General features: G+C 37.2%; 1 long non-coding RNA gene across 1 annotated transcript in view; it reads left to right on the top strand.

Annotated features, from left to right (window-relative positions):
• The window catches only part of LOC309856038, a 1,055,650-nt gene that overhangs the window by 378,163 nt on the left and 662,614 nt on the right, over positions 1 to 14,873 (top strand). The window lies entirely within an intron of this gene.

The raw sequence follows: 14,873 nt of genomic DNA, 5'->3' as shown, positions 1-14,873 counted from the left end.
CTACACCATCCATAGTAATACTAGCTGAAGGGTCAGGGATAGTTTTGCCCAAACCTTTGGCACTGTGCTTGCCCTTGTGTAACTTGCTAATATGCGAAGCATGTACTAGTACATAAATGTTTCCAAGGGCAACTAAATTAGAACACATTCTAAAATATCTTCCTTTTTATTCCCCCTTCCATATTTTAAGTATATGTTGTCATATTTTACATCATTTTATTCATAATTTTCTTCTAATTATGGTCTTTTTTTCCCATTTAAGAAGGCCCTTTAACATTTTTTGTAAAGCTGGTTTAGTGAGGATGAACTTCTTTAATTTTTGTTTGCCTGGGAAACTCTCTTCTTCCATTCTGAATAATCTTGCTGGGTAGAGTATTCTTGGTTGTAGTTTTTTTTTCCTTTTAGCACTTTGAATATATCATGCCACTTTCTTCTGGCCTGCAAAGTTTCTGCTGAAAAATCAGCTTATTGATGATGGGTGCCTGACAGGGTAACTGGGGCCCAAACCAGTATGGGCTGGGGTGTTCTGGGTCACTCCACACTGGTGGAAACCTGGCAAGGCAGCTGGAGCCAATACAGGATGCAGGCAAGGGGTCCCAGTGTATTCTATACAAGGGGTACCCTAGAGGGTAGCTGGAACTAAGATGGGAAGGGGCTGAGGGTTCCTGGGCACCCTGATGAGGCAGCTGCAGCTGAGGCTTTTGTGAGTCAAGAGGTCCTGGAGCATTTTGTGCCAAAGGTGCCCTAGCAAATCATTGGGAGCCAAAGTGGTATAGGTTTAGAGTGTTCCAGGGTGCTTTGCACCTGTGTCACCTTGGCACAAAGGCTAAAACTATAGTGAACCCTGACCAGGGGTGTCCCAGTGTGTGTGCACTAGGGTCACCTTGGTGGGATGGCTGAGACTGGTGTGGGCTGGGATCCTGGGGCTTACTGAGGTTGTAGGCCAGCTAGGGTACCAGAATCCTGCTCCTGTCCATGGTATTAAGGTGGATGAGGAATGTGAATTGTGGCACTCACCAGCCTCTCTAACCTGGAAAGAGTTTCAGCAGCTCCCCTGGCATTGGACAAGGTTCTAAACCTAGTTCCTCTATATTCTAGTTGGTCTTTTAAACTATAGCATTTTTTTTTCCTGTGCCCCAGAGTATTTGGGACTGGTGTAGGCTAGAGGCCTAGGGCATGATGAGGCAGCAGACCAACTATGGCTTCCAGAGCCTGTTGCCATTTATGCTATCAAGGTGAAGGAGGAACATAAACCATGGTGCTCACCAGCCCCTCAGACCAGAGAGTTCCAGCAGCACCCCTGTCCATTTGTTGTTGCCTATTGTTCACAAACATGCACACTAATGAGGCCTTTAACTATTAAATAATTAGGTCACTGGTGCTTAAAATGCTTTATATGATGTGAAAATGTAGGTTATTATATAGGTGTTTCAGAGTGTTCAGTAATATTTAGGGAAATGGGTTAGGGTTTTTGAATGGGTTATGAATGAAGTATTTTCTCTTTTTTTAAGATTTTATTTATTTATTTGACAGACAGAGATCACAATAGGCATAGAGGCAGGCAGAGAGAGAGAGGAGGAAGCAGGCTCCCCGCTGAGCAGAGAGCCCGATGCGGGACTCGATCCCAGGACCCTGAGATCATGACCTGAGCCGAAGGCAGAGGCTTTAACCCACTGAGCCACCCAGGTGCCCCAGTATTTTCTCTTTTTTCTCTTTTTAAATAATGGAAAACTACTGCTCTCTGAATATTTGCTTACCAGCATGTTTTTAAGAATGAATTAGATTGGGATAATGAAGAATTCCTGCACTTAAACTTTCATTTATTGTTCTTGAGCTATCATAAAATTCCTTCATTCTCATGTAAAATGAATATATAACACTCTTACTTTTCCTTTCATTTTTTTCCTTCTTCTATCTGCCCTTTACTGCTTCTGTATTTATATTTTTCTACTGTCAAGGTTGATGACATTTATATTCTGTTCTGTAAGTCTATAAGTGCTTTGTCTATAGTTGGTTACAGAAGTTGAAAATCAATATACAATATTTGTATTTTATGGCTATTAAATATTGCTAACTGTATAGTCTAGTAACATATTCTATTCTTTTCCTAGTATAACATTTTTCACTTTCCTGAAACTCCATTTGTATATCTTGTTCCTTTATTACATTTATCTCCTTCTTAACATGATCCATATTCTTAAGGATCCTAATAAGTCTCTGGTACCTTCTTTAGTCCCAGATGCTCCCCTCTGAATGTCCTCCTACGTCCATGAGGACTAATTGTTCTGTAGAATTATTGTTCAATTGTCATCTTAGGACTTTTTTTCATTGATCTACTTAGTTGGACTGACTTGGTTTATATCTCATTTTTATACACACACTCTGGGAACATACTATTAAAAGGTACATGGAGATTCAATTGTCTAAATTTAATTACTTTAATTTTCTAAATGTCTTTACTCTCACATTTGATTGATAATTTTCAAGGCTTAGAATTCTAGGTCAAAATTAATTTTCCCTTAGATTTGGAAGATTTTGTTCTTTTGAATGTAATCTATTTTTATTCCTTTTTGGATATATTTAGGACCTACACTTTGTGACTGGTGTTTGGGAATCTCATGTCAATCTGCTTTGAGGTTTTTTAAAATTTTCTATTTACTTTAGTGGGTGCCTGCTAGGCTCTTTCAAGTTTAAGGTTAATACTTCTCTTCAGTTCTAAGAAATTTACCTGTATTATTAGTTTGGTAATATCCTCCCATCTATTTTTGCTCTGTTCTTCCTTTCTGTAATTCCTGTTAATCATGTGGGTGCAGAAATGCTATCTTGCTCTGAAGTCTTATATCCCATAGTTGAAAAAGGAAGGACATGCTTTACATTCTGTGATAAACTAACAAAAACCTGGGTGACCCCCTTTCTAATTTTACCCTCCCATAGATGAATTTTTAAGCTTTCCCTGTCATCTACTAACAAAACCAGTTATCTCCCTTTTATGATGCCAATGCCTGCAGATATGCTACAATACTTTAAAAAGTCATAATTATGTGAGAAATTTGCCATTTTTCACTATAAACTAAATGGAAGCTCAGTAACCACCTTGTAGATCTGTTGTTTTTACTCCTCCCCTCCCTAAACATCTCTCTACTCCTTTTAGAGTCTTGACTGTCTTGCAAACCTTTTAACCTCCTTTGCTTTCCTAAAAGCACTTGCCCCTGAGGCTTCCTTTGTTGCTCAGATCTTTTGTTGTTGTTGTTGCTTAGATCTTAAACATAATCACACAAGAAGGAATAATAATGATTAAGGCATCATCCTAATCTTGTGTGATTTAATGTATACTAGTTATTTAAATTTACAATCTGCTTTTCATTAAATTTTCAATCTTTATTTGATATGAAGAATTCTCAAATAAGACTTTTCCTTGAAAGACTCATGGCTTAATGAATTTAAAGGGGAAAAAGTTCACAAAGTTTATGGTGAGAAAACAGTAATTTTCTCACATGATGGTTCAGATATGTTTAAAAAGTTCCACAAGTAACACATCAGAACTCTAGGCCTTTAGCAGAAATGTAGTGGACCATTCTACCGGCATGTCATATAGAATAGGGAAAATGCTTCATCATGTGCGGACAAAGATATTCAAACAAGATGGAACCGCAACTGTTACATGTTAAAAGGGGGCTTAGTGAAGAGAAGAAAGTCTTAATACTGTACTTTGGAGGTAACAATACCAACATATCAGGACTTATTGACAGCTACTGGTTGCTTACAGAGAAAATAGTTTGTTTGCTGAAATCTTCAGAAAAAGTGACCAAACTGACATGCCTTGAGACTGGCAGTATTTTTTACATGCAATTGTTGTAAAGGTACCCCCACTACTGTATCCTAGGGAAAATGTTGAAAATGATAGGCATCATTGAAAGCTGGGACACAGATGGACACTCAGAGGCACTGTGTTTATTTTCAAAGTCAATTGCATTGCCTCGTTGCCACATTTGTAGATCTGAGGTTGAAGAACAGACCTTTTTCAAGTGATTGTGTGAAGCAGTAAGTACTGGCAAAAATACTGGAAAATGTATATATACAGTAATTTTAGATTATTTTTGAAAATAATTAGAAAACATCTTCTTTAAGCACCTCACAGGCATTAAGAATTACTTTTTTAAGATTTAATTTATTTGACAGAGAAAGACCACAAGCAGCAGGCAGAGGGAGAGGAACAAGCAGGTTCCCCACTGAGCAGGGAGCCCAATGTGGGGCTTGATCCCAGGACCCTGGGGTCACAATCCAAGTAGAAGGCAGGCACTTAACCACCTAAGCCACCCAGGAGTCTCCCATAAAGAATTATTGCAAAGTCTTAATAATAAAAAATAATAATAATGCAGCAGTGGTTCAGGAACTAGAAGTCAATCCAATGGAACAAAATTTTCCAGAAACATCTATATATATGTGAGATCTTATTATATGACAGAGCTGGTATCAAAAATTAATGTGGAGAAGATAGATTATCTAGCAAACATTATTGATAAAATTACCTCACTGCATAGAGAAATGGGAATTTGTATTCTTTTTATACTATGTATAAACTTCAAACAGATTAAAGAATTAAAGATAAAAAGTAAAACTATAAAGAAAATAAAAGCAAACTAAGAAGAATATCTCTAAGACCTCACCATAGGGGAGTTCTTAAACCTCCAAAAGCACAAATAACAAAGTTGGAAAAAAAAAAAGGCAATGGATTTGGTTATGCCAAAATTAATGATTCATTTTCAACAGTGGACACCATAGATAAAGTTAACTGAAGGGTGAGAAAGATATTTGTCATGTCTAAAAACAAATGAATAATATCTAGGATGGACAAGATACTTCTCCCAATGAGTAAATGAAAGACAGGACTTCCATAAGGAAAATGATCAAAGGGTATGATAAGCAACATTGTACCTGGGATTATAAACCAAGATCCAAAAGGAGGCAGGAGTATCCTTGATCTCCATCATTAGGTATGTGGAGTAGTAAGAAATAGTTACAAATAAGAAATTACATTATGTGCAGCCAAAAGATAGACTTCAAAATATAATGTTGCATAAAAAAGGGAAGGAATTAATGAATGTATATTTAAAATACAGTGTCACTTTTTTCAATTAAATACAACAGTGCTGTGATTTTTTTCTAAACACTCATAAAGAAATTGGATTGGAAGGACATACACTAAATATACAAGAGTGGATAAGAAGAGAGATTAGAAAGAGGGTGGGAAATGAAATGGAAAACAATAGACAAAATTAAAACAAAGTGCACGCCACACCATTCGGTGATACTGGTGTGCTTTGAACTATGGAATATGATCAGTTTGGTTCTGTGCTTCCAAAGATCTAAACGTAGAAAACAAGTCCACACAAAGACTGAAAATCAAGTGTAGTCAACCTACCCTTGAGAATCCGTAAACCACAACTCATTCATTTATTCAACAAATATTTATTGAGCACCTCATCTGTGCTAGACACTGCTCTGAATACTTGAGATGCAACAATGAACAAAACAGACAAAATTCTTGCTTGCCCTGTGGAGCTTCACTTCCAGCAGGAAACAGACAATAAGTGACAAATATAATAATTAAATTACTTATCATGTTAGAAGATAATAAGTGCTATTTAAGAAAAGAACAAAATAGAATAAAAAGTATCAGGGGTTAAGGGGCAACTTTGAGCCTGATGACATTAGAATGAGAACTTGAAAGAGGTGAGGAAGTTTGCATTGAAGACCCAGGAAGAGTGAACAGCCAGTGACAAGGCCTTGAGGCAGGGGCATGTCTGGCATGTTAGAAGACCAGGAAGGAAGCCAGCGTGACTGGAGCTGAGTGAAACAAGCAAAGAGTAGGAGGAGGAGAGGGCAGAGAGGTGAAGGAAGCCAGGTTGTGTAACAGCCATTGTAAGAATTTTGGCTTTTACTTTGAGAGACAAAACTACAAAACCATTGCAGAGTTTTGAGTGAAGAAATGACATAACAATGATAAAAAATATTCATATGTAGACTTTACAGATACCAACATATTTAATCTTCACAACATTCCTCTGACAAATAGATACTATTACTAACATTGACATTATTCAAACAAGGAAAGTGAGGCAGGCAAGGCTAGGCAAGTTGCCCAAGGCTGCACAGCTAGTATGTGGAAAAGCAAGGCTGCAAACCAGGTAATCTGGCCCCAAAGTCCACCAACTTAGCCACTGCCGAAAGTACCTTCTAATGGGATTTTGGTATTAAAAGGCTCACTTCAGCTGCTACCATCAAGTATAGTATGCAGGCATTCTATGTGTCAGTATATCCATCACTACCAGTATCCCCTCAGTACAGGAAGAGATCACTGTGTACAATTTAGCAACAGAATATGTCTTTGGCTTGTATTCAGGAGCCATGGTGATAGTGATAGTGATAGTGATAGTGATAGTGATAGTGGTGGCAAAATATCTATCTTTAACTACTGGAATCATGCTCAGACGGAGTTTTGCCCAAGATTAGAAGCTCTCAGAAGAGAGGCCAACTGAGACTACATCTGGATTATGTCTCTGCTTCACATGCACCCTGGGCTGTAAATTCATCAAGAGGCAGCATCAATCACCCTTCTCCCTCCCCGCCCCATGTCTTTTGACAGCAAGTATATTTGAAAATAAGTTGAAGTCCGTCCAACTATTGCTGACTTGTTTGTTCCTCCCTTCATTTTCGCTTTGCCAGAGAGGACACTTGCTCATGACACCTGCCTGCTTCTTCTCACCTTTCCTTCCTTTCTAGAACTTGTACTCTCCTGGCTGTCTGGCACCAGCTTGCCACTCCTTTTATTTCTACTAGGCCTTGGCCTGATGCATACCACAGACTGGGAACTTTTCCAGGTATCTCCTGCATCTTTTACTTCCTGCTCTTCGTACTCGTTATTTGTACCCATTCCTTTGGGTGTCATTCTCTTGGAATCTCCTCCCTAAAATACAGTTTATGCTCTTCTGGAAGACTTTTTTTTTTTTTTTGCCAAAGCAGAAAATTGTGTTTCTCGGCTAATTACACTGGTTTTCACATTTCTTAAATGAAAACAAACTGCTCTATGTGGTATTTTCATTGAAAAATATAGGCAATTACAAGGGAGTAAAAATCAAGAGCTTCAGCTCTAGCACATCTAGCCTCTAACCCTAACACATCTAGCACACTCGAAGGCTCTGTAAATTGGGGATAATAATTTTCAACCTCTCAGTTTACACAGTTGTGAAAATCAAATACAATATGAAAATGATCATTGCAAAGGATGTTTGTGGTTAATGTAAAATTAATTTTCATAACAAACATTGTAGGAATCTGAGCTTTCTCTTTTGATGATTAATACCATCTATGTTAGGATTGAATCAGCAGGTGCTCAGTGAAAGCTTGGGCATTCAAGTGAATCAATAAAGTGGTGTGAAATGTTATGTATTGTTTGTGTTTCAAAGCATTTTAGACCACAGTTAGCTAAGTGCAGGTGGGTGGGTGCTATGAGGATAATGGAAATAATGATAATCAACTTGTTCTTTTGCCCTAAGCCCAAGTCAGTACTACAAGAAAGTACCTTGATCTACAGACTGGGAATACCCGAGGGCAGAGATGGCTTGCTCCTGTCAGCATTTCCCAGCAGCAAGCACAATGTTTGGCACGTAATAGTAGCTCATGGTTGTTTTTAATGAAAGAATGAGTAAATAACCAGATAAAATAAGGTATTATGCCTGACAATATGATTGAGAACAAAGTGCTATGGAAATAGCATTGAACATGGAGTCAGAGCCCCTAAGTTTTCATCCTGATCTGTAAATTCCATGTGTGGCTTTATGCAAGTCCCTTCCTTCTCCTTATCCTTATACATATCTGGAAGACAATGGGGTAATGGTGGACAGGGTGGAGAGGATGATGGTCTAGGTGATTTCTAAGAGCTCTTATTGATTTGATATCCCATGACAAGAGTGACCACAATTTGCTAAATAGTGAATTGATCAAGTACAGGGAGTTGGGTGAGATATGGCTGTGGGGAAAGCCATCATGGAATCCAAGTTTTACCCTCTATCAGAGAATGTGAAAAATAAACAGTGCCTCAGACCCTGTAGCCTCAGTGGGAAAGGTGACAGACCTTGTCACTGTTACAGCCTTGTCTTTGCAATGCGTAACAATGGTACTAACTGAGGTGAGAATCCAATACAACTCGACAAATATATCACTCTGATGCAGATCCTTAGCAGAGGACAGGGAAACACCAAAGACCTGGGGAACTGGAAGTAAAACCAAGCTTAAGCCCTTCCTTATAACATAGGACCCCAAAAAGTTGGAACTGGAAGGGAAGGCTCTTAGCAATCATCAAATTCAACCTCTTAATTTGAAGAGATAACAAAACAGGCCAGCATTAGGGGAAGGCACTTTACTAAAGTCAACAGAGAGTACGACCTAGACATAGCTAACAAAGGAAGGGAGCAAAGTGATAAAAAAAATTTTTTTTTGAACGTTTTCTCCTGAAATTTCCAAAAATTTGCTTGCATTCTCAAGTGGTGATCAGACACCAGCTTACAGACAAATTTTAAGAGACTCTTAATCTCAGGAAACCAACTGAGGGTTGCTGGAGGGGAGGGGGGTTTGGGGGATGGGGTAGTTGAAGGATGGACATTGGGGAGAGGATGTGCTATGGTGAGTTCTGTGAATTGTGTAAACCTGATGATTCACAGACATGTACTCCTGGGGCTAATAATACATTTTATATTATTAAAAAAATAACATGTAGTATAAGAGGTTATAGAATCCTCAAAAGTTGGGACAGGAAAGGACTCTATCAGTAAGCCCCTCTAAGAGCTCTGTTATTTGACCATTTTCTTTATTAAAACATTTTCCTGATATTCTGATCACATCAAGATTGTATTGCTTTTGGCCAAAAGCCATTATAATACTCAGAGTGAAGTGGTTATGATGTCAGCTTTAAAATAAATTGGGAGGATTAAAATAGACCAAATGAGAATGAGCTTCTAAGAGTAAGAACAGGTCATATTTTAAGATTGTGTTCATAAAAGAAGTCATCCAATTTATGCATCTCTAGTCATTTTAACTGCAACATTTAAACCAGTTTTTACTTGGATTTCTGATATCATCATTGCAAAATAAAAAGTGCTATAGCTTGTGCTTGCATTCATCTTATATAGTACTTCCCTTGATTTTTTATATTATTTTATACTTAAGCACTGCTAAAAATTTCTTCAATGAGACTAAATTCATAGAGACAGAGAAAAGAGTAAATATGGAAGGTTTCCTCTTTCTTTTTTTAAGATTTTTTAATTTATTTTGGTGGGGGGGCAAGAGGCTGAGGGAGAGGTAGAGCATCCTCAAGGAGACTCCCTACTGAATGTGGAGTCCAATGCAGGGCTCAATCCCAGGACCCTGAGATCATGACCTGAAATTAAGAGCGGGACACTTAACTGACTGAGCCACTCACGTGCCCTGGAAGGTGTTTTCATAGAGGCAGAATTGCTGGGGTGAGAGTATCTATCTGTAAAACTGGGTAGTGGATTCATAGAAGTTTGCCTGAGATTGGAAAAGTAGGATAAAGTGAGGATTAACACAAATTGATAAATTTATGTTCCAAGCAGCCAGTTTGTGGGACCCTACTTTTTAAATATGTATATCTTTTTAGTAAACTGTTTTAATAGTTTTATTGAGGTTTAATTGGCATGCAATTAAATACACATATTTAAATATTTGATTTAATTTTCATTAATTAAATGTAAATTAGAACCCCAATAAAATGTAAATACCCACTCACTAGAATGGCTAACATTCAAAGACCAATTACAACAAATGTTGGCAAGGATGTAGAACAAGTTGGACACTCATATATGAATGCTAATAATATTTAGCATCTTCTCCTGTGCTCATTTGCCATAAACATATATTCTTTGGTGAAGTATTTTTTTCCAAATCTTTTACTCATTTTATTCATTGGGTTGTTTGTCTTATTTTGAACTGTAAGAGTATATAAGTCCATTCTCAGATATACAGTTTGCAAATATTTTCTCCAGTTCTGTGTCTTGTTTTTTCCTCCTCTTAACAGTCTTTCAATTAATAAAAGTTTTTAATTTTGATAGAGTTCAATTCATCCAAATTTTCTTTCATGGATCATGTTTTTTTGTACCCCATCAAAAATTTTGTAACTAATCTAAGCTCTCAACAATTTTATCCTATATTTTTTCTACATGTTTTGTAGTTTTAGGTTCTACATGTAGGCCTATGATTCACTTTGATTTATTTCTTTATAGGTGCAATGTATATGGGTCAAAGTTCTTTTTTCTTTTTTGACACAGTTATCCAATTGTCCAACAATTGTTGTAAAGGTCATACTTTCTCCACTGAATTGCATGCATTTGCATCTTTGTCAAAAATCAATTGGCCATAATATGTGGGTCTATTTCTGTACTACCTGTTCTGCTCCATTTGTCTATCTATATGCCAATACCACATTGCTTTAATTACTATGGCTTTATAATACTATCTCTTAAAATCAACTGAAGTAAATTCTTTAGCTTTGTTGTTTCCAAAATGAGTTTGGCTGTTCTGGGACATTTGCACTTCCATGGGAACTTTAAAATTAGCTTGTCAATTCCTATACAAATGTTTGCTAGTATTATTATTGAGGTTGCATTACATTTATAGGTCAATTAGGGGATAAGCAACATTTAAAATATTGAGTCTTTTATCCTGTGAACACATCTATCCATTCTTTAAGGTATTCTTTAATTTATCTCAATGACATTTATTCATTTTCATTGCACAGGTCCTGAGTAATTCATATTTTTTATGACTTTGTAACTGTGACTTTTTTTTCAATTTCCAATTGTCCTTTGCCAATACATAGAAATTCAGTTGGTTTCTGTATTTTGATCTGGTATTCTTTAATCTTGCCAAACTCACTTATTTGTTCTAATATTCTTTGTATAAGTCATAGAATTTGCTACATAGATGAACGTGTCATCTCCAAAGGACAGTTTTGATCATTCTTCCTTTCTAATATGGCCTATTATTTCTTGTTTTTATCTTGTTTTGTTTCATTTATTACTCTGGCTAGACTCTTCAGTACAACACTGAATAGAGATGGTGAGAGCTGACATCTTGTTCTTCATCTTAAGGGAAAGCATTCAGTCTTTCACCTTAAGTATGACGCTGGCTGTAGATTTTGCATGAATGTCTCTTATCAAGTTGTAACCAGCCATTTTTAATTTTAAAAGAAATACAGTGGAATACTCCTGACAATGTGGTGGATTACTATTCTGAAACACTTTCTTGCTCCACAAACCAAAATCTGGATATATTATAGCAAATTTCCATATAAATGTAAAACTGACCTTGCAAGAAAATAAAGCAAGCCAATCACCAGGAGCTAAAACCAGAGCAGCAAGGGAAGATAGAAGGCAGAATGAGGCCTGGGGTCATTTTCCAATTCCAGAAACATTATATCCTTGGATTTTAACAGCTGACATCCTCTCTGGCTTAGCCAACTCAGCCTCCCTCAGAAGCTCTCTTCTTCTACCTGCTTTTAAACATTAGTGTTTTTCAAGGCTCTCTCCTAGGATCTCTTATTTTCTCACTCCCTAGTTGACATCATTTATTACAATCTCAAGTTTCACCTCAATGCTAATGACATGAAAATCTTCATCTACCATGTTCTTTACTGAACTTCCCTATCCAACTTCCTAAAGAATATGATCTCGACTCTGATGTGCTACATATCTTTTAAACTCATATCAAAATTTCATCTTTCCTTTTAAACTCATATCAAAATTTCATCTTTCCTCTGCCTGTGTCTGTTCTTGTTTCTACCTCAGTTATTAACACCATAATTTTTTAGTATTCCATGACTCTTTTTAACTCTCTCACCCTTCCATATCTGATTATTTTTAGCTCAACCTTCCAAGTATCTCTTGAGCCAAATTCTTCATTTCCATATTCATTAGTATTATCTTTGTTCAAGTCACAATTTTTCAACTGAACTACTCCAATAACCTCCTACCCAGTTCTCTGCAGTCAGTCCATCTCTCTTAGTCTCTATCTTCCATAGTGCCACCAGACTCATAACTTACAAATTGATATCACTTTCCACTGCAAACATAATAAAGTTTAATCCCCTAAAGCCCTTATATAGTGTGGTGAGTTATCTGGGCTCTCATTACCTCTCAAGCCTTATCTCTCCATTCTATTCTTTACCCGCTGGTTATCTTGAATGCCATGCCACTCCCTAAACTCCTTATATTCTGTCCCGCTTTTGCGCTTTTATATATGCTGCTCTCCCTATTCACCTCTCCTTTCACCTGGATAACCAAATTCTATACATTTTTCAGGATTCAGGTTAAATATTACCTTCAAGAAACATTCCTGGCACTGTTTACCTAGTTAGATTCTGTTCCTAGATAACTCTGGCAATTATCTTACCATATTGCAATAGATTCCCTATTTACTTTCTATATTTATTCCTATATTCCTTCCTATTTATTCCTATATTCCTTCCTATTTATTTCTATATTCCCTATTTCTTGCCTATATGCTTTGTTAGAGCACAGTCCTTAACACAAGAGTAATAAAAGATGAAACACCTTATTAATTAATGAAAGTTGGCTAATTTTTTTCTGTTTTTTTTCTTTTTAATTTAAATTTTAGGTAGTTAACATACAGTGCAATATTGGCTTCTGGAGTACAATTCAGTGATTCATCACTTACATACAACACCCTGTGCTCATCATAACAGGTGCTCTCCTTAATACACATCACCCATCTAGCCCATCCCACACCCACCTCCCTCCTCAGACCCTCTGTTTGTTCTCTATCTTTAAGAGGCTTTTATGGCTTGTTTCCCTCACTTTTTTTTTATTTTCTCCCTCCCTTATGTTCATCTGTTTTCCATCCACATCTTTTTTTTTTTTTAAAGATTTTATTTATTTGTCAGAGAGAGCGAGCGAGAGCGAGCACAGGCAGACAGAGTGGAAGGCAGAGTCAGACGGAGAAGCAGGCTCCCTGAGGAGCAAGGAGCCTGATATGGGACTCGATCCCAGGACGCTGGGATCATGACCTGAGCCGAAGGCAGCTGCTTAACCAACTGAGCCACCCAGGCATCCCCACATCTTTTTAAATATCAAGATATCATTCTTTTCGGTGGCCGAGTATATATACCGCATCTTCTTTACCCATTCATCAGTCAATGGATATTTGGGCTCTCTCCATAGTTTGGATATTGTTTATAATGCTGCTATAAACATTAGGGTCCATGTATCCCTTGATTCTGTATTTTATTTTCTTGGGGGAAGCACAGGGACCAATGATCACCAGCTGCCCAGGTACCAAAAATTACATTTCTGAAATCTCTTGATGTCAGTTCTGCAAGAAGAGCAATAGAGCTGCCCTACATGTGCCACTCACAACAGAAGTCCTTTTTTAGTACTTGGCCATTTTAAAGATAGAAATACTGTGTTGCAAATATCTTCTCTCATTCTATAGGCTGCTTTTTAGTTTTGTTGATTGTTTTCATCAGTGTGCAGAAGCTTTTGGGGTTTTTTTTTGTTTTGTTTTTATTGTGATGAAGTCCCAATAGTTTATTTTTGCTCGTTTCCCTTGCCTCAGGAGATATTTCTAGTAAGAAGTTGCTGTGGTTGGTGTCAAAGAGATTACTGCCTCTGTTCTCCTCTAGGATTTTAATGGCTTCCGGTATCACATTTAGGTCTTTCATCCATTTTGAACTTATTTTAGTGCATGGTGTGAGAAAATGGTCCAGTTTCACTCTTTTGCATGTTGCTGTCTAGTTTTCCAACACCATTTTTTGAGGAGACTGTCATTTTTCCACTGGATATTCTCCCTGCTTTGTTAAGATTAGCTGACCATATAGTTGTGGGTTTGTTTCTGGGTTTTCTATTCTGTTCCATTGACGCATGTGTCTATTTTTATACCAGTACCATACTGTTTTGATCACTACGGCTTTGTAATATAAATTAAAGTCTGAAATTTTGATGCCTTCACCTTTGCTTTTCTCTTTCAAGCTTGTTTTGGCTATCGGGGGTCTTTTGTGGTTCCATACAGATTTTACAATGGTTTGTTCTAGCTCTGTGAAAAATACTGGCAGCCTTGTGATAGAGATTCCCTTAAATGTGCAGATTCCTTTGGGTAATATAGATATTTTAATGACATTTTTTTTTCTTCCAATTTGTCAGCATGGGATGTTTTTCCATTTCTTTGTGTCATCTTCAATTTCTTTTGTAAGTGTTCCATAGTTTTTAGAATACAGATCTCTTACCTCTTTGGTTAGGTTTATTCCTAGGTATCTTAGGGCTTTTTGTGCAATTGTAAATGGGACTGATTCCTCGATTTCTCTATTCTTCATTATTGGAGTATGGAAATGAAACAGATTTCTCTACATTGTTTTGTATCCTGTGAGGTTACTGATAAAGACTTAGTGTCCAAAATACACAAAGAGCTTAAAAAACTCAACACCCCCCCCAAATAATCTAGTTTAAAAAAATGGGTTGAAGACACCAATAGACATTTTTCCAAAGAAGACGTACAGATGGCCAAGAAGCACATGAAAAAATGCTCAGCATCACTCATCATCAGAGAAAACCAAAAGACTACAGGGAGATATCACCTCACACCCGTCAAAATGGCTAAATCATCAGGGAAATACAAATCAAAACTACAATGAGATATCACCTCACTCCTGTCAAAATGACTAAAATTAACAAGAAAAAACAGGTGTTCGCAAGGATGTGGTGAAAGGGGAATCCTCCTACACTGGTGAGGATGCAAACTGGTGGGAATGTAAACTGGTACAGCCCCTCTGGGAAACAGTATGGAAG

The sequence above is a fragment of the Mustela nivalis genome (assembly GCF_964662115.1).
Source record: "Mustela nivalis genome assembly, chromosome: X".
Lineage (NCBI taxonomy): Eukaryota > Metazoa > Chordata > Mammalia > Carnivora > Mustelidae > Mustela > Mustela nivalis.
The sequence above is the reverse complement of the archived record's forward strand: the minus strand, read 5'-3'. Positions and strand labels throughout refer to the sequence as shown.